The sequence below is a fragment of the Manis javanica genome, chromosome 11 (assembly GCF_040802235.1).
Source record: "Manis javanica isolate MJ-LG chromosome 11, MJ_LKY, whole genome shotgun sequence".
NCBI lineage: Eukaryota > Metazoa > Chordata > Mammalia > Pholidota > Manidae > Manis > Manis javanica.
Genome location: NC_133166.1, coordinates 44,492,595 through 44,511,796, shown reverse-complemented (window position 1 = coordinate 44,511,796; position 19,202 = coordinate 44,492,595). Strand labels below are relative to the sequence as shown.

Below are 19,202 nucleotides of genomic sequence, written 5' to 3'. Positions count from 1 at the left end.
ATTTCACAATGATTTAAAACCAGTCATGTAACTTGAAATTCATGCCAATCATGTTTTAAGTAGTTCCTTTACATTTAATAAATGGTTTAAAAAATGGTGGTAGCAAAAGAGAGGCTGTAAATGCTGCAACAGATGCACTACCAGTAAAGTGATTTCATAGTGTCTACTATTTCTTTGCAGACAATTCTTGGATCCCATACTTAATCTTAAGGATTCCCCTGAATTCCATTAATTTTCTAAACACTTATTGCACAGCTGCAATTTATAAAGACCTGTCAAATGAAGAACAAATAAAATATAGTTGAAAGGAGGTAACTTCTTTTTAGCTCAGGACTAGTCTAACATGCTCTATTATATTGGGCCACACATTTTCACCCAAAAAGATAGCATGCTTTCATAAAAAGCAGCATAGCATAAGAATTAGGAATATCCCTTTTTTGGGATTAGATGAGTCTACCCCCTATATTCATAGGGTTGTGGATAAATGGGAACAGTGGAGATAGATACAAATAACGTATGTCTAAATATTTGAAAGTTATGTTTTAAACCTGTTATGTCATAAACTATTTAATAAAATACTTCTTTCCATTCTATTTTGAAAAATATGCTTTCAAAATGACCTGTAAGCTCAGGTTTTTATTTAAAATGTTCAACCACTGTAGAGTTCTGCATATGCATAGGGTATCACAAAGAGACTTGGCCACTGGCCTCTAGGCCTTGGTCCCCAGGCTGCAGTCCACTGCCTTCTTTCCTAAGGCCTTTCTCTGTTCTGTAACAGGACAGGGGCCTGTGTGGCTGTCTCAGCATGCATATCCTGTTCAGTCGACAGCTCTGCAAAGCTACTTTGCCATTCTTCAGGATGAGGGTGGTCCACACTAGAAGAATGTGCATGTTTAAAGGGGAACTACGATGGGTTTCTAGGACCCCATGGACCTTGTGCCCTGTGGAGCAATATATGTTAGGAGGAGGCACAGAGTTCCTCTGAAGAGCATGCCCTAGATCAGGGACCACACTTGCTAATTCCCAGGGTGGTATTGCAGGTAGACTTATGTTTAAATCCTTTTTCCCCCATCAGTTATCACTTGTATGTTCTTTAGTTTAGACCAGAGTGCCTGGGTTTGAATGCCAGCTTCACCACTTGATAGCTGTGAAATTTTGGGAACATTATATAATATCTCTTTGTCTCAGTTTTCTCATCTCCAAATGGGAATAGTAATGATCTCAAACTCAAAGCATTACTTTGATAATTAAGTAAGTTAACATTTATGAAATGCTTATAAGAGTCCCTGGCCCATAGAAAGTATTTGATGGCTGTTTGTTAAAGAAGTAATAGTGTCCATATTTGTAAAAATGGGGATATTAATAATATCTCCTTCATAGGGAGTTGAGAAAACAAGTAAGATAATGTCAAAACCTGTTATTCCAATGCTTGGCACCAAGTAAGTGTAGCAGATTATTAAATAATATAAACTGTAAAGAAGTAAATCAAATGTAGCTCTGGACGTATGTACCATAAGATTAACAATCAGAGCCTTTTTGCGTTTTTATTCTGTAATACATTTCACTTTTCCTTTGATAGTGATGCCGTAGGCAATTGTCTTGGCTTCTTAAGTTTGGAAACATAAATATTCCCCTTTTAATAAACTTACATTGCTTTTCATGACCTTTAATCTGAGAGATTGTAAGGTCTTATCTCATATTTGCTATTGCAAACTATGCCATTCATTTAGTTGATAAATATTTGTTATATGCCCTAACTGTGCTAAAGTACTGTGCATTTAACTTTATAGCTAACACTGCAGCTAAGAAAATATCAGCCAAAATAATGAGTTAATATTGTTTTTCTCTAAAGCAATCTCCTACCCATAAGGGCAAGCACATGAAAAATTAATTGTATCTTCATAGAAAAAGGCATAGAGCTTGAAATCATAAATTAACATATGTATTCATTGTATTCTTTTTGGAAGTTACTTTAGGTAAGAATATAAGAGCTGAACATTTTCTACAATATTTCTTTATTTCTTAAAAATAAAGGAAAAGGTCAGTTTTTAACATTACTCAATGACAAGAAGCATGAGATGTGATTTGTGATTTCAGATAATGAAAAGGCATTGTTTCCATAAAGCTTCTTTACCCATTTACACTAGGATGAGTGTGCACATGCATACAATGATCTATTAATCTGTGCATATTCTTGAAAGTACTATATTCAGATTATTGACACATTAAGATTAAAATTCATGTAATTCATTTGTGAGAAATAAAATATAATGCAATCATTTAGATCTTTTTCTTGAGGGGGCAGTCCTGAAAATGAATTACACAGAAAAACAGTGGTTGCTGACATATTTGAATGATTCAAGACTGTAAACTATTAGTACATTTGTTTTAAATTTTTTATTGCATGTATATGTGTGTGTATATATATATGTGTGTGTGTGTGTGTGTATGTATGTAAATATGAACATGAACTTGCCTTTAAATCTAACATGTTCTTAATTATAGTTTAAGGGCCTCCCTGCCAACTATGATGCCCAAACTAGAAAACATATAGATTTTCTACTAAACTACAACTTCTTTTGAGAATCATCAATCACAGAAATTAGAGATATGCAGTTCTCTTAAAGGAATAAAGAAAAATTTGGGAAAGAAGGTCTGTTACCTATAACTGTGTGTTGACTTGAATTGATCTGATACTTTATGAAAATCTTTCAGTTAAAATCATTATGACATGCTTTTCAGTTTAAACTTTGAGCTATCTCAAAATTTAAAATACCTCTCTAGTTTTAGATTTGTGTACTTCTGAAGAGAATGAAATCTAGAAAAAATGTGGCATCACATTTTTATTCAACAAAGAAAATATGCTAAGTATCACTACTTTCATTAAACCTGTGAGATAAAAATATGATACCAAAATATATTTAAAGAAAAAAAATAGGATAGTTTTAATCAACCAGACCTATTATTGTGCCCAGTAAAATATAAATACCAAGTTCTCCATTCACTGAGATATAACCTCTTGTTTCCAATAAATCTACACCTATTCTTTAGTGTTTTAGGTCTTGTCTGTTTGTCTATCTCCTCTGTCTTTCTCAAAATATTTGGTTAAATTATACAAATAAGTAAACAAATATATATATTTATATACAGTGTGGAAACATGTTTCCAATAAAACCTCCTTGAGACACATAATTCTGTGCTACTCATGTTTCAAGATGTTTCTGTTTGTTTTCTAGAAGGACATATATCTTATATTCTCAGTGTGAGGTTTGTGTTATTTAATTCAATGTTAGCATCCATAACAAAACAACCTAAAAAATATATAGTTTCTCAAATATGGCTGAAGTTGATTTCTTGCTCATACGAAATAGGGCCTCCTGATAGTCTGGAGGCTTTCCTTCTGTTAGTATGTGAACCAGAGACTGAGGATTCTTCCATCTCTTGTCTTTGCCTTCTTTAAGTGGCCTTCAAGTTCACAGTTTTTACCTGTACCGTCAGTGCAAAGCAAAGACCATCAACAGATGATGAATGAGAGGTTTTTATATGTGGTGTGTGGCAATGAATCATTTCACTTCCTTCATATTCATTTGCTAGAACATAGTCAGGGACACAGCTAAGTGCAAGGGATGCTAAGAAATACAATGTAGGTAAATTACCTAAAGAAAGAAGGAATAGGTTTAATTTCATAGTAAAACAGACACATTACAGGGAATTATAAGATGATTTTAAAGTTATAAACTACTGTTCCATGAAATCCATTTTTAAATTTTACAAACTATTCTAGTATGACTTAATAGTTTTCTTGAGCACAAATGAGTAACTCTAAGAATGTAACATGCTAACTCATTTCATTATAGTCCATTTCATTAAAGGAAAATGAAATTTTTTGCTGTAAAATTCAATTTTAGTTTTAAGCAAGGGATATCCGCTGTAGTATTGATGATTGGCACAAGTTTAGTAGCAGAACTCCAGATGCTGTAAGAGTTGAGTAAGGAGGAATGGAGATTCCTGCGAAGGTGAATTCATCACTATTAAAAAATGCAAGCAGACTGTTGGATCAACTATATCACCTCCTGAGAAAACAACATTGAAGGAAGACACATACACACAATCAAAGGGCAGTCATCTCAGATGATTGGGCATTTTGCACACTGTACAAATTGGCAAGTGGTGGTCTAAATCTTGCCTGGGCCTTGCTCACCAAGTGATGTGCCCAGGAGCAGGCCTCAGTTAGCCAAGAAGAGAGGTAGGTATTTTCCATAAGAAATCCCTTAGCATGTTTAGTGGTGATATCCTTTCAGGAGGAGTTTTTGGGCTGATACCGAAATAGTTTAGTATAGCATTCCTTTGGCAACAGGAGTGGCTGGCAAAGAAAGTGACACTGGTTACTTCATGTCTTTCCCGAGCTGCTAGTTCTTGTCTTAAATCTATTCATCCTTTAAGCTCTGCACAGAGACCAATGAAGATTCCTTTTCATCAAGTTCACTTTCTAAATATGCATTTCTTTTGAGGACCTCATCTAGCCTTTGTTCAGACTCTTCCAGTGAAACTACTGCTGCCCTTTGTGCACACTCCAGGTCATCCTTGGCTTGCTCCAGCTCTCTCACGTACTTGTGCAACTGCTTCTTAACGGCCCGAGTCTGATTTAAATTATGCTCTAATATTGTGACCTGCCTGTAGCTTTGTGCATGCTGATGTTACAGCTTCTCCTTTAATGCCTCCACTTCATATTTCAGTCTTAGGTTATCAGTTTGCAAGTCTCTCTTACTTTGTTCAGCCAGTACTAACTGTGCCTCCAACTCTGCTTCCAATTCTCTGCTTCTTTCCTGGAATTCAAGTAGCTCATCCAGAGTTTCCGCCATCCTTTGTTTATACTCGAAGGAAAGTTCCTTCCAGAAAGCAGTTTCCTCCTCTAAACTAGAAAAATGTGGTTTATCTTCATCATCCATAGTCAAGAAAGTCTCCAACGTGTCAAAAGGGTACATTCAATGCCTCTCGGCAGACGTTTCCGCTCCACTGACCTGGCCAGGGCCGCCCAGGCACTCAGCCACTGCTCCCCTCCACAGTCCCAAGCTCTGTGCTCCGCTCCACAAACCTCAGCGTCTAGCTCCTCCCCAGCGCGTCAGGGGTTGCCAGGGTGACATTCTGTGACACAGCGGGCATGGTTCGGAGCATGTGCACGAGCGCGAGGGCAGCCAGCGCGGGGCTGTCGTGAGGAGGGCGTCACCGGGGGTGGGGTCAGGCCTGCAGTGCTTACATCAGTCTGACGGAGGCTTTGTGCACAGGCACCCCCAAGCACCGTGATGGGTGGGTTTGGGCATGGAAGGTTTACCTGCACACTTTGCCACTCGGGAGTGTTTCAGTGTTCCTGTTCACATAAGATGAATCTCTTTGGGTATTATTATGTGGAACATGTTTTTATAGCTGGAGATACAATTATGATGAACATCAACTTCCTTACCCTCAAAGAGGAGAAAGTTCAGAACTAAGTAAGGTAATACAGTAGATAAACTCAAATACTGATGACTGCTGCAATGAACATAATGTGGAATGAGGGACTGGTAGGTGCTCTCTGTGAACGTAAGCTTTGGAATGACGACTGAACAATGAGAAGGAGGCAGTCATGCAAAGATTTGACACAGGAGCATTCCAAGCATACAGAACATCAAGTTCGTGGCAGCTGATGAAACATATATTTGGCCTGTTAAATTGGCAGAAAAAAAGGCCAGTGTGGCTAAGTATAGTGGGAAGAAAAAGAAAGTGGAGGGAGAAGCACCACAGAGAGGCAGGGTCCAGAAAATGCAGGACTTGGAGACCAGTGAATTCTGCTGGTGTTTATTCTTGTGGCTAAAGAGAGCCATTCAAAGGCTCAAGCAAAGCCATATCACCATCTCATTTACATTAGCTTCTGGATGGATGGTGGATTGTAGCAGAGAGAAAGAAGGGGCAGAGAAACTGTTCAGGAAGTTGTTTCCTTATTGCAGGTGAGAGATAATGGCAGGCTGGTCCAGACTAGCAGCACTGGAGGTGGAAGTAAGCAGTCAGACCGAAGGAATACATTTTAGAGGCAGAGCTGATGGGGCTGATGAAAAGAAGAGAATTAAGCATGGATTCCAGGTTTTGGATGGATTGACTAGGTAGATCAAAATGCCATTTCCTAAACTGGGGAAGGTTGGGATTTAAATGGAAACAAAAGTCCTCATGCAGAGGGAGATGTCTAGGAGGAATGTATATATTGCTGAGGGAGATACATTGGAATCAGTATACTCTCTGTCTAACTAGATCTGTATAGATACACTGACTATATATAGTGTGTTTGTGTATATATAAGTTAGAGCACATAGAATGTAGTATGTACACTATGTAGCATAGATTTTATATTATCAATGATACAGTAATATAATTCATAGATACCTTATGTGCTGTCCTGAGGGCCAGCATTGCAGAAGACCTACTCTTTGGCAAGCCCTTTATGTCTGGTTATCTAGCCTCTTCCAGGAAGACGAAGAGTTTATCTACCCTTTCCCATGGGTCAGCGTCCCACCACATCACTGAGCACATCATTGCAAGACAGGCTGAATATAGCTGATATGAATCCAGATGTCTTCTAGCCAGACACTTCTTTAAAGAACAATTCATCGTTTCAAAGGAAGTAAACAAAACAATCTGCCGAGCTCACATGCGCAGTGGGCGGGGCCACATGGCTTCCCCGTAAGCCTCTAAGACACCAGGGTCTGCATCAACTCTGTGGAGTTAAACCGGACTTCATGAGCAGGTGATACCCAAGGTGGAGTGGACAGTGCTTCTAGAAGCGGCCGATACTTGCATTTGGTGAGATGCCCAGATTCAGGGATCTGAGAGTGATGATAAATTTCTGAGGAAATGCATCATGTGCTGCTGATGTGAGGGTGGATGTTATGGGGGTCACTCTGCAAAGCCTGAATCTGAATGTCTGTTCCCCAACAGCCGCAGGAGCCTCAACATGCTGCTCAGAGATGAGAAATCCAGACTTAAACGTGGCTGGCACCGGTTTTTCATTATGAGTCTCTATGTCTTCTTCATGTATCTCCTGCTTGCTCGTTCTGTTGTCTATGTCCCCAACCCTTGGCCCAGTAACACACCAAACACACAGTGTTCTTGAGCTAGATATTATATATATTTCTCATTAAAGATTCAAAAAAAAAAGAAGTAAGTAAAAGCAACAGCATCCTTACTTCAGCCATGACTGCCCACTTCCCAACACTGAGGTCTCCAAATTAGATGGCGGGAGAACTTTACCAACGTTCGCGAAGAAAAGAATATGTTTTTGCTTTTCTTTCCCTCTGGATCATAAAACTTAGGTTCTCTACCATATAAACATTCGCAATTTTGTAAGAAAGACGTCGCAGTGTTCATTCAGAGGTAAACAAAATAAGAAAGGAATTATGATTATCTATTTTAGGAGGAAGTTATTAGCTAAAGAGAATTAAAAGAAATGTAAAAAACCATCTCTGCTCGCCACTCTCAGTAGTAGTACCAATTTACTTGTTCCAAAAGGAAGCTCCTGTTTTAGATGCCGAAGCCGGTGCAGCTTCCAGAGAACTGGATCTGAGGGGAGTCATCACCCCTGTCCTCAGTCTCCCATGGAATGCGTCCGTGCTGCTCTATGCGAGGCTTCTGCTGGAGGAGTCCCCGTAAGAAGTAATATTAGCCTTCTTGTCAAGATTATTTCATATGCCTTTATCACGTCAGATAGAAAGCCATTACTTTATGTGGTAGTCACTTGCTTTTATCTTTTGAAAAATTCAAGTCCTGACATCGGTGTTGTAAACAAATGCTTCTGTGCTGAGTTATATACTTTGAGCTGACATCCTAATACAGTGAGCCCAGGTGTCATATGCCACTGGCTTTACTATTGAAAGATGAGTGGGAAAAACTTTGAAACTATGGCATTTGCACATTAAAGTCTAAATTGCTCATTTGGAGGTGTTTATTGATGGCATAGCAGGCATGATTTACCTTTAATGCATATCTTTGAGAGGGAATTTATATTAACAGCATGCCACACAAACATTTAAAACATTTAAATATTGAATCAAAATTTAAGGAGATCATGGCACTAAAGATTGAGGAAACTAAGTGGTTTCCACGTCTTTCATTAATTAGTTCTGTGATCTTGAGCACGTGACTACCTTTCCTCGCATCCACTTTTTCCTTCTGTAAATAAATAAAGGATGTGTTTACAGTCATTTATTTTGTACTTAACTTCCAAAATGCCCTAAATTTTAAGATAGATAAGTGTGTATATATGTAATAGTTAAAAATGCATAGTAAATATTTAATAAAGATACAAAAATGCTACCTAGATTTATCACCTTGCTAGTGTACTGTGTATGTAATAATAATAGTTGGGTTAAAGAGGGTTCATCTATATTTTTTTATTTCAAATAGTGCAATTCATGAATAAAGTTTTTCATAAACTTTTTTCTTAAGAGCTTTTCAGAAAAAGTTATTTGGGTTTCTTTCTGTGTTATTCTATATGTCCTTCCACTCTTCAACAGTAAACAAAGAAAATTCTTTTCTTTGCAACTAAAAGTAGTCAATGATTAACATAAATATGTTTAAAGTCATTCTTCTTGTCCAAATCAAAGATATGGAAAGAACTAGAAATAATAATTGAAAGTGTGAACTTACAATTGACTATGTGCATTTTCAGAGTCTCACTTAATTCCTTTATTAAGGCTGTGAAATAACCCTAGATTTCAATAAAAGGATCTTGAAATGCACTATTATGCAAGCTCCATGACATCAGAATCTCTTTTCTTCATTGTTTTCTCCTCCGAATCTAGAGCACTGCCTGTATATTTTAGGTGTTTTATAAATATGTGATTAGACAAAATTTTTTATTGAGTTTTCCGCCATAGACCATTATAATCTACTTTATCCTTCCCCATTGAAAGAGAATACTTGCTATCCCAAAATGAATCATATTTATAAATTTTGCTTTGATATTGTTTGTATTTTTCACTATCTGCTTTGATTTGTCTGATACCCCAATAGAAACAGATTTGAATTCCAGTTTTGCTACTTGTAGTCCAAGTTAGCCTAGTCCATGTCTAATTTAGTGTTATCAATACTATTTCGAATACTCTGAATTTATTGAAATCTTTGAAACTAAACTGGACTTCCTTTGTAGATTTCCTTGAACAAGCGTATAATTTGCAGTCAGAGAAGAAAGCAAAAGTTACTTGTACACAGTATAGTTAAAATTTCAGGTACGGTTCAACATTTTATACAAAGGCTTAAACATCAAAAGGAAAACATAATTTGGTTTTTAAAATGTTTCACTTTAAACTTCAGGAAGATAAAAATCTAACTTAGCTTCTTTTCCTGAAATATTGTGAAGATCACTACAATTATGAGATACAGTAGAGATTTTTGTTGGGAGTCTGCTAAAATATCCTCTGAGTAATATGACCGAAACATTGTACATTTTAATTTTAGAAAAACACTTCCATGTTGTCCAAATAGTACATGGAATTTATGCAAATAGCCTTTGAGAAACTGTATTAAAGAATGACCACCTAATTCTCTATTCTAGGATAGGTTCATAAAGATTATTCTTTTTTTGTTTTACTTGGTGGAAAATAATGCAAAAGTGAGACATAGCAGTGATTTTTTGGCAAATAAATATTGGAATTTGTACATTATTTAATATACTTAGATAAGCCTTCAGCCTTATACCTATTAATTTCTGATAGTTAATTTTTAAAAATTCTGATGAAACTAATGTAAACCTTGGCATAAAGAGGTGCTGAAGGAAGATATGGTCCTTGCCCTCCTGGAGCTTAATGTTCATCAGCAGGAGAGAGAAAGGCAGTCAATTAGATCAGTGAACAGGTGGGAGATGGGATTACCAGGTGTAATAGGTGCATATTACTTGACCTTGATTTTGATGGGGAACAAAGAGGGGTATTCTGAAACCTCTACCTCCATATAATTAAAGTGATCAAATAAGTCCCAGCAACACTTGGTTTTGACAGATACTAAAGCATAAAATAAAGAGGAAATTAATTATTGGCTTTAAGCTTCAAAATTACCAGTAATAACTATTGTAAATGATTTAATAAATAGCCATATTGATAAAGTCTGACTGAAATGTGTTAAGCATAAACTATTCATCAAATTCAAGTGAGATATAGTCAAAATTGGGGCATATCAAAATAATCAGGGAAAAGATGTAATTGATATTTCTTAAATTCTATTTTAGTTTTGCTTGTTTTCTTTAGGAGTGATACAATTATATCCAATAAGCACAGTTGGTAATTCTTTTGATTCCATCGTAGATGTTTTTTTTCTAGATTAACAGCCTGCTTGTGCTAATATCATAGAATTGTAGCCATTGGATCACTTTATTAAGTTAAACATGCATTGTTAATAACAGAGGTAATATGGACTTGTGAAATATACTTTTTCTCATTGTGTCATGAGTTATATAGTTGAAAAACTGGGCTAACTTATTAGCTTTGGGGCCCTACAGTAACAAAAGTGATTTATAGAGGGAGGATTGTTTTAGGAAACAAAAAGAAGCAGATGAATACATGAAGAGTATTTGCCTTAGAACAGCGTTCATCTTCTGATGAAAAGAACTGTTTAAAGTTGACAACATTGAATTGTACCCTTCACATTTTGAAATGCCATTTGTTACTTTGGTAATAATGCTTCATTAAAATGATACAGAGGAAAAAAAACGGCAATTACAGGTTATTGGAAAAGCAAAACTGTAGGGTAAAATAGAGCTGGCCCTGTGTATTAGATTCTGTTTAGCTCACATGTATACTTCATAGACGTTCAATCAAATTAGGTCAAAAATTAAGTACAGAATTTTGCAGAAACCCTCCTTAAATATATACTTAATACTGTGAGGGAAAAGAAAATTGATATTTTGGAGAAAAGAGAGGTTTTAACGATAGGGAAAGATAGAAAAAGGGAAAAACAAAACAGCAATATCCTAATACTTCCATAGTTATAACCTCTCCCTGGCCTCCACTGACATTAGGCTCAGTCCAGGTTTTCCTCTACTGTGACCCCAATCTATTATCTTCGTCACACTTATGACTTTTGATATTAAAATCATAATGACCCTGTCCTTTCACCTAATGCCATCTTTGGAAATTAGCCATAATAAACCCTACTACGTATGTGGAGATTATAGCTGTATAACTGTTACAAGGTTATAGTGATGAAGCAATCCCACTCTGCTTCCTGCTATGATCATTGCTTTATCTGTGAGAAAGGAAATGCAACATCCTTTCCAGAACTGTCCAGGTTATTCCCCATTTTCCTCAGTTACATTGTTCAAAGAAAAATAATAACAAGGAGATATAAGGGAGGAAGAATATAAGAAATTAGTACTGGAGAAAGGAGTGGAGTAAATATAAATAACACTTTAAGTCACAGTCAAAGCCCTGCAAAGCATGCTTTTACAAGTTGAGCTCTTTACAAAGACTAATCAGTTCTACTGGCTTTATGGCAAACAACTCATTCCATGAGCCATATAAACTTTAGACTATTAAAATTCTTGTAATTCATGAATTTGGGGACATGGCATTGGGCTTCTGAGGAAGGACACTATGTTGTTAGTTGTAAAATTAACAGAACAGGTTTTGGTTGCACAACATTTGAGAATAAGGATTTATTTTCTCCTCACTAGTCTATCAGGTTGTCTAAAACCATTTACATTTTTTAAAATGCTATTCAAATAGCTCATAACTGAATTGGTTGACTAAGTCAATTTGTGGTATCTGATGACAACTGAGATCACATATTCTCTCCTTACCTGATGTTAAGGAATAAGAAGCTGCTGCATTTAAATATAAATTGTGTTGCTCTTTGCTCAGAAAAGTATATCTATAGTTTCCAATGAATTTTGTTTATCATTTGTTCCATAATTTAACTTTATAGAATATATTTAAGCTTGGAATAGGAAAGAAAAAATTACCTTTTCAATTAGACAAGCTTTTCAACTAGTAACTTTTTCAACTAAATCCAAAAAGCACAATTGGTAATTCTTTTGATTCCATCATAGATTTTTTTTCTAGATTAACAGCCTACTTGTGCTAATATCATAGTATTTTAGCCAGTGAATCACTTTATTATGTTAAACATGCTTTGTTAGTAACAGAGGTAATATGGACTTGTGAAATATACTTTTCCTCATTGTGTCATGAGTTATATAGTTGAATAATTAGGCTAACTTATTAGCTTTGGGGCACTACAGTAACAAAGGTGATTTATAGAGGGATGATCATTTTAGGAGACATAAAAAGAAGCAGATGAATACATGAAGAGTATTTGCCTTAGAACAGCATTCATCTTCTGATGAAAAGAACTGTTTAAACTTGACCACATTGAATTGCTCTAGACTAAAATGTTTCAAAGGAAGCAGTTATTTACTGAAAACAAGTATACTAAAGATCTGCCAGAGACATTAGATGAAACCTCAGTTAAGATAATGTTACCTATGGCTTATTTGTCTGAGATTACTAGTAACCAGTATCCTGATTTGGAACCAAATTGTCCCTGTTGCTGTGCCAGCCTGATAGACAGTCTTCCACTGTCTGTAGTGCAACAGACTGTTAAATGTGAATTATGGATTTCACAGTCAGATGGTTCCTTATGTAACCTAACTTCAAAGCTTGATTTATTTTGATGCAGTTGATGTAGTTGTTGATTGTTGATATTAAATTTTACAACTATTTAAGTAAATTAAAATATATTCACTTATTTATAAAGCTTTAATGAATGAGAGAAAAATTATTATTGTTATTATTATATTCCAATTAAAATATGGGCAACAATGAAGATTTTCCTAGAGGGCGGTAATACATTGACCAGCCAGTGCTGTATTTTCATTTCTCATTAACAGTAATTAAACTGGCATTCAGGTTTATACATCATAGGATTATAAATTCTTATGAATTTATGTAGCATAAACTCTTGTTCTTCTTCACTCACCTATACTTTCCTCAGGGCACACTAACAAATATCAAGAGTCTGGACCTATAAGTATTGGTCCATACCAAACTGTGTGTGCTGCATATCAAATTCATATGACCTTGATTTGTCTTTGTTGAGGAAGCTGCCCCTCTTCCAGGAGAGACCCATTAGAACTCCCTCTGAAATATTTCTGTTTCTTAAACACAATCTGACCCAGCCCTTATTTCTTCATGAAATTAATGTTTCATCACTTCTCCATGCCAACAAAAGAATGGTTAAAGATGGTAACGGGAAAGCTTATGTGAGGGCAATGATACCATGTATTCCTCAACCCTTTTCTGTGGTAAAATTAACTCCTAGTAACTTATTCTTCATAAGCTCACCATTACCCAGTGATTCTTCTCTTCAAGTTCCATATTTTCAAATCTTTATATCTGTATGCTTCCCCATAACATAAAAACACAGAATTTTCAGTCAAAATCTTTGGCAGTGAGTACTTCAGAGTGATTATCAGATGCAGCCACAGTCATAAATATTATTCCTACTCATCCCCTAATTCTCTGGTGCAGTACCATTTCCAAACGTTTTGTTTCACTAGTGAATTTTAAAATAGCTAACTGCTATGTAGGGTTTAACTGCTGCTAATACTTCCATTGAATTTTGACAGCTACACTTCCTCGATTTCACCTTCTGATGGTATACATGACATTTTCAAAATCCTCCCATCCAAATTCTCAAAAATTAGTCTAGAATCTGAGGATTCTATTTTAAAGCTCAGGGCTACTCATTTCCTGATTTAATTAATTGGCACATATTGACTCAACACATATTCTGTTATTCTTATTATCATTATTTTGAGTTTGGGGAGAAATAAAAAGTGTTTCTCATGTCTGTGCTCCTACTAAAGTTTGGTTGAACAAAAATATTCTTCAAATATGTTCAGACTAAAAGATGGATCTGATTTCAGCTCAGAGATGTGGAGAGCTGGAAAGGCTATTACTCTCTTACATAAAAAGTGTAAATGAATGATTTTTTCAAACCCTACATGAAGCTGAAGTCAGGGCAATCATCTAACTCCAGATCTGGGGAGAGACAGCACCAAGGGGAAGAAACATGATCCAAGCAGTTGATTACCTGAGACAGACACTGCTGCTTCCACATAAAGTGGTAAGAAGAATTCAGCCAAGACAGTTTTAATAAATTTCTAAACACCAAATGTGGGGAGCAGTGACAATGAGAAACTTTGGAGGACTGCAAATACAGGTGGATTTGCACTCTCTTATGTAATTTCCCCCATGCATCTCCAAGCACTCACAGAAAGGAATGGGGGGAGATAGCAAAGAATTGCAAGTAGCCTCTTCCATGGTATTTTAGGCTTTGCTGGCCACGAGGTTTCTGTCACGACTATTTAACTCTTCTATTGTATCAAGAAAACAGCCCAGACTACACATAAATATGTGGACTGTGTTCCAATCAAAGTTTATTTATAGACACTTACATTTGAACTTCATGAAATTTCATATTTCACAAAATATTCTTTTTAATTTTATTTTTGGCTACTTAAAAATATAAAATCATTCTTAGTTCTCAGGCTATACGAAGGAGGCCATGGCTTGGAATTGGCCCATGGACTGTACTTTGCCAAAGTTTCTCTGACAATTGAAGCATTTAGGTTCTAAAAAGAAATTTATGAGGGCTGCATTAGTTTTCTACTGTTGCTTTAAAAAATAACCACGAATTGAATGGTTATAGCAAAGCAAACTCATCATCTTACAGTTCCACAGGTCACCAGTCCAGGCACAGTATCACTCACCTAGTTCTCTGCTTTGGGCTTCATTGGGTGAAATCACTGTGTCAGCAGAACTCCACTTTCTTCTGGAGGCTCTGGGGAGAATTTGTTTCCAGACTTAATTTTCAAGTTGCCAGAATGCAGTGCCATGTGGCTGGAGGACTTAAGTTCTTGTTTCCTATCTGGCTATTAGTGGGGAGCCTCCCCAGTTTCTAGAGGCTACCCACATTCTCTGACTCATGGCATCCTTCGAAGCTAGTAACAGCAGATAATATCCCTCTCTCTGCCCCTTCTCCTCTGTCTATCTCTCTGAAGCATCTCTTCTTTCATACAGTGGTCCTGCAATTTATTCTGGCACTTTAAAGACCCATGTAATTTAATAATTGTGTCCCCTTATATAATCCAGGAAAATCTCCCTTATTAAAGCTGGATGATTGCCAACGTTAATTCCATTAGTATAATCTCTTTTGCCATGTAAGTGAACATATTCACAAATGTAACACCAGATATGAACGAAGAGCATTGCGTGGGGAAGGGCAAACTCTGCAAGGTCCGTGCCACCATGTGCTATTCTGACCCAAACTCTCTGGTCTTCCACTCTTGTCAAATTGTTAAGAGACCCAATCATTTCATCTTTTCCTTTGCATTTCTGCACCATCTCTCTGCCAGAGCTGAAAAGAAGTAAACATATACATATAAACCAAACAAATTCAATTAACCCTTTTATTAAAGCTAAACAAGAATGTATTCATTCTTCATTTATTCAAGGATTATTTCACAGTCCTTCCTAGATTTAGGCTGCTTTCAGAGCAGTCCCACACACTGTCAGCATGGATTCCATAACTCAGGAAATAAGCAAATATCTGTGAATTGCTATTATAAGAAATAATTTCAGTGAATACTTTTTAAAAATATTTAAAATATCATTTTAAACTCCAGCTAAAAGATCCACAAGAATCATTATAGCTGCATTTTTATTTCTAATTCTCTTGCTTTTTCTTAATTTTAATGGTGAGAATTTATTAATGCCTCTGATGTGGGTTTCCAAAATGACCTGGGATCATTTTTAGACCAGTTCAGTCTTCATGGATCAAATAAATTTGAGCCAACAAATGCAAATTAACTCTTAACTTTGTTCTCTCCAGTTATTCCACATAGTCAAAAAAATTAGTTTTTAAGTTAGTTTGCATGCCAAAATAACTAAACTAGCTCTGGGTACATTGTAGGTACCAACTATATAAATGTTGGTTGATTACAGAAGACATGTCATGGAGAGTGGTCACAGAATAGAACAGAAAAAATTTGTGGAAGTTCTAGGTTCTAGTTTTGGGATTCTTCTGTGGACTTGGATAAATCTCATACACTCTGGACCTCAGTGTTCTGATCCACAAGATAAAGGGCTTTAGACCAGATCAACACCTTATATTTAAAAACAAAAATCTTCCCAATAATAGACTTTTAAGGTGAAGAAAGTAAAGTAAAGGCTCACAATCAAAGAACTTCTACTTGATAGAGAATATCTAGAAAGACATGCAATAAACATCAACGTTAATGGTGAGAAACTGAAAACTTTCTATTAATATCAGGAATGAGGCAAGGGATGTCTCCTCTCACCACTGCATTTCAACATCAAACTGTAAGTTTTAGCTAGTGCAGTAGGACAAAAATGAAATAAAAGACTACATAGATATGGAAGGAAGACACAAAACTGTTTTAACTGTTTTTGTTTGCAGATGACATGATCATCTATTCAGAAATCTAAAATAATCAATAAAGAAAACCTGGGACTAATAATCAGTTATATCAAGGTTACAGGCTATGAGGCTAATAGACAGAAATCAATCACTTCCCTGTATACCAGCAATGATCAGGTAGAATTAGAAATTAAAGACACAATAGCATCCAAAAAAATGAAATGCTTAGGTATTAATTTAGCAAAATATGTACAAGATCCATATGAAGAAAATTACAAAACTGGGAATAAAATTGTAGAAGAACTAAATAAATGGAGAGATAATGTTCATGGGTAGGAATACTCAATATTGTGAGGATGTCAGTTCTTCCCAAATTAACCTGCAGATTCCATGCAATCGCACTCAAATCACTCAAGCAACATTAAACAGGTCAGACATAATTGAAATGTTTGCAATTCAGTATTTATAGAATAATGTCTCCCAATATCTATGAAAGCATTCACAATGAGTACATTATTCATGTGGTTATCTTTCAGCTTGTGTCTGTGTAGGACTTTTTGCTCTCAATATCATACTCTCTCCTATGGTAGTGAAACAATATTCTTTCATGGTCCAAGAAACATGTTTGCTTTTGGATGCAAGCTAATGGAGATGCTATGTCCCTTATTTCCTTTTAGTAGTTGCACCCTGCTCTATGACCCACTAAGCCCAAATTTTATTATCTAACATTTGCCATTGTAATAGTCTGTAAGTACTGTATTGATGCATACCCATAAATAGTTTGAGACAGAAGTGTGTAAATCAATTGAAATTAAATTATCTCCAGAACATTGGTTCCCCAAACTGACTTAGTATTATAATCACCTGTTGAGGAAAATCTTAAGATACATATATATGTTTTATATATCTTAAGATATATATCTGGACCTCAGTGTTCCGATCCACAAGATGAAGGGTTTAGATCAGATCAACACCTTAAATTTAAAATATGTATATGGTATATGATAAATAGCAATATTTGTAGGTAGATTACTAGGAATAGAAGTAGGCAGAGGGATATCTATGAAATACAGAATTACAGATATGAAGATAGAGATATTCCTCTAGAATTGAGGTCTGCTAGTAAGGGAGGAAAGGGGTTCATTCAAGTGTAAGTCTTCTGAAAAGGATGACTCAGCCTGATCACTTTATTTATGATAATATATCTCCCAAGATCAGGGAAACAACCTGCATCCTTGGCTCTGACAAGGCCAATGTGCTCTGTCATTCTTGAAATCTACCAGTTGGTTTCACCAAGGAGGAATAAGACAATTGTGAATGGTCTGAAGGGACTACAGTTCATTCATTACCTCTCCTCCGTGAGGCTCAAGCCTGAGCATCACAGCCTCAGAGCCCTCCCTGAGATCTGCGGAGGCTGCACTTGGGATATGCTTTTCAGAGAGCAGGAGCTTTGAGCAATCTGTGCTCATAGATTCTTTTTAAAATGGTGAGAAAGTAGGCAGCCTGAGAGATGAGCTGAGTAGTATAATACTTAGGAAGCTGAGGAAAAGCAGGGAAATGACACAGCAGGGTTTAGGTTGATCTTGATGAGCAAGTTTCTAAAACACTGTAAAATGGGAACAAATTTATATTTTAAATTTGCCCTGTTTATAGGGAAAAATAATAAAGTCCTAGGATTTGTACCAGCAATTTAGGGACAATTAGAAGCAAAAACAGAGTAAAATTAATGTTAAATCAGACCTTCCTTCAGCACCACATCTAACTCTTTGCTTTCCAGTGGGTGCTCTGAGGGATACTGGAGCCTAACACAGGAACAGGGCACAGGGAATTGCTCAGCAAATGTGGTAGGCTGATATCCCCCAAAACACACTGATGGCAAAAGACTACCGATCATGGAAAAATCTTTCTGTGAATATTCAGAAAATTTTCCAGGATTTTGCAAGTGCTTCAGACAGTACCATATTCTATAATGCACGTTTTGAATAAAAAATTCATGGTTTCCTCTCTGCCTGCTTCCTTCTGACCTTCTGCTATCATATAGTAAATAATAGACCAACTTAACAGTTGATAATTGCTTATTTATTTTTCTTAGGGAATGAAGTGGGATAACTGAAACAGAAGAGTTCATTCAAGTTGTTGAAAGGTAAGATTATTTCACTTTCTTTCTGATGTGATATATCCCTTGCCTCTGTGTGAACTGACCTGTGACCATGGAAGCAGAAGATACTCTGAAGATGGGCATGTAGTAATTCTAAGTGGATTGCTAAAGAAAACAGTATTTTCAAAGATCTGTTAAGTAACATGCAGAAATAGATTTGTTTAGATTCTAGACATGGTAGATTTACTTGCTTGTGTGTTTCGTTCAAATAAATTCTGTTCAAGGAAGACCACTACCCAGTATGATACATTTGCAAACTTACTAAAGAGGGAGAAGCTGTGAGGAAAACTCAAATAAACAATGTCTTTTCAAAGAAAATATAACATGACATATGTAAAGTTGATATAAAGTAAACAATAATCCACCTTGAATTTTTCCTTAATATTACAAAATAATGCATTTTCTCTCACTTTAAATGTATGTCATTTCCTATGTATTGGCCACTTTTAAGGATTACTTTATAATAATCTAGCTCTTGAAGTCTGTTGAATGGTTACGCAATGGGCTTCTGTTGTGGATTAACCTTTATTAAATGTCAAGTGTTTGGATTGATGCTTATAAAATTGCTTCTGGCTAGAGGACC

The 19,202-nt window shown here is 36.0% G+C and overlaps 1 long non-coding RNA gene and 1 pseudogene across 4 annotated transcripts in view; one reads left to right on the top strand and one right to left on the bottom strand.

The window, feature by feature from the left end:
* The window catches only part of LOC108397587 (uncharacterized), a 167,850-nt gene that overhangs the window by 131,724 nt on the left and 16,924 nt on the right, over nucleotides 1–19,202 (top strand). For all 4 annotated transcript variants that reach the window (XR_012122649.1, XR_012122648.1, XR_012122650.1 and 1 more), the window contains one exon: nucleotides 18,554–18,604. This is a non-coding gene — a long non-coding RNA (uncharacterized lncRNA). The remainder of the gene's footprint in view (nucleotides 1–18,553; nucleotides 18,605–19,202) is intronic.
* Nucleotides 3,565–6,359, bottom strand: LOC140844257 (nuclear distribution protein nudE-like 1 pseudogene; annotated as a pseudogene).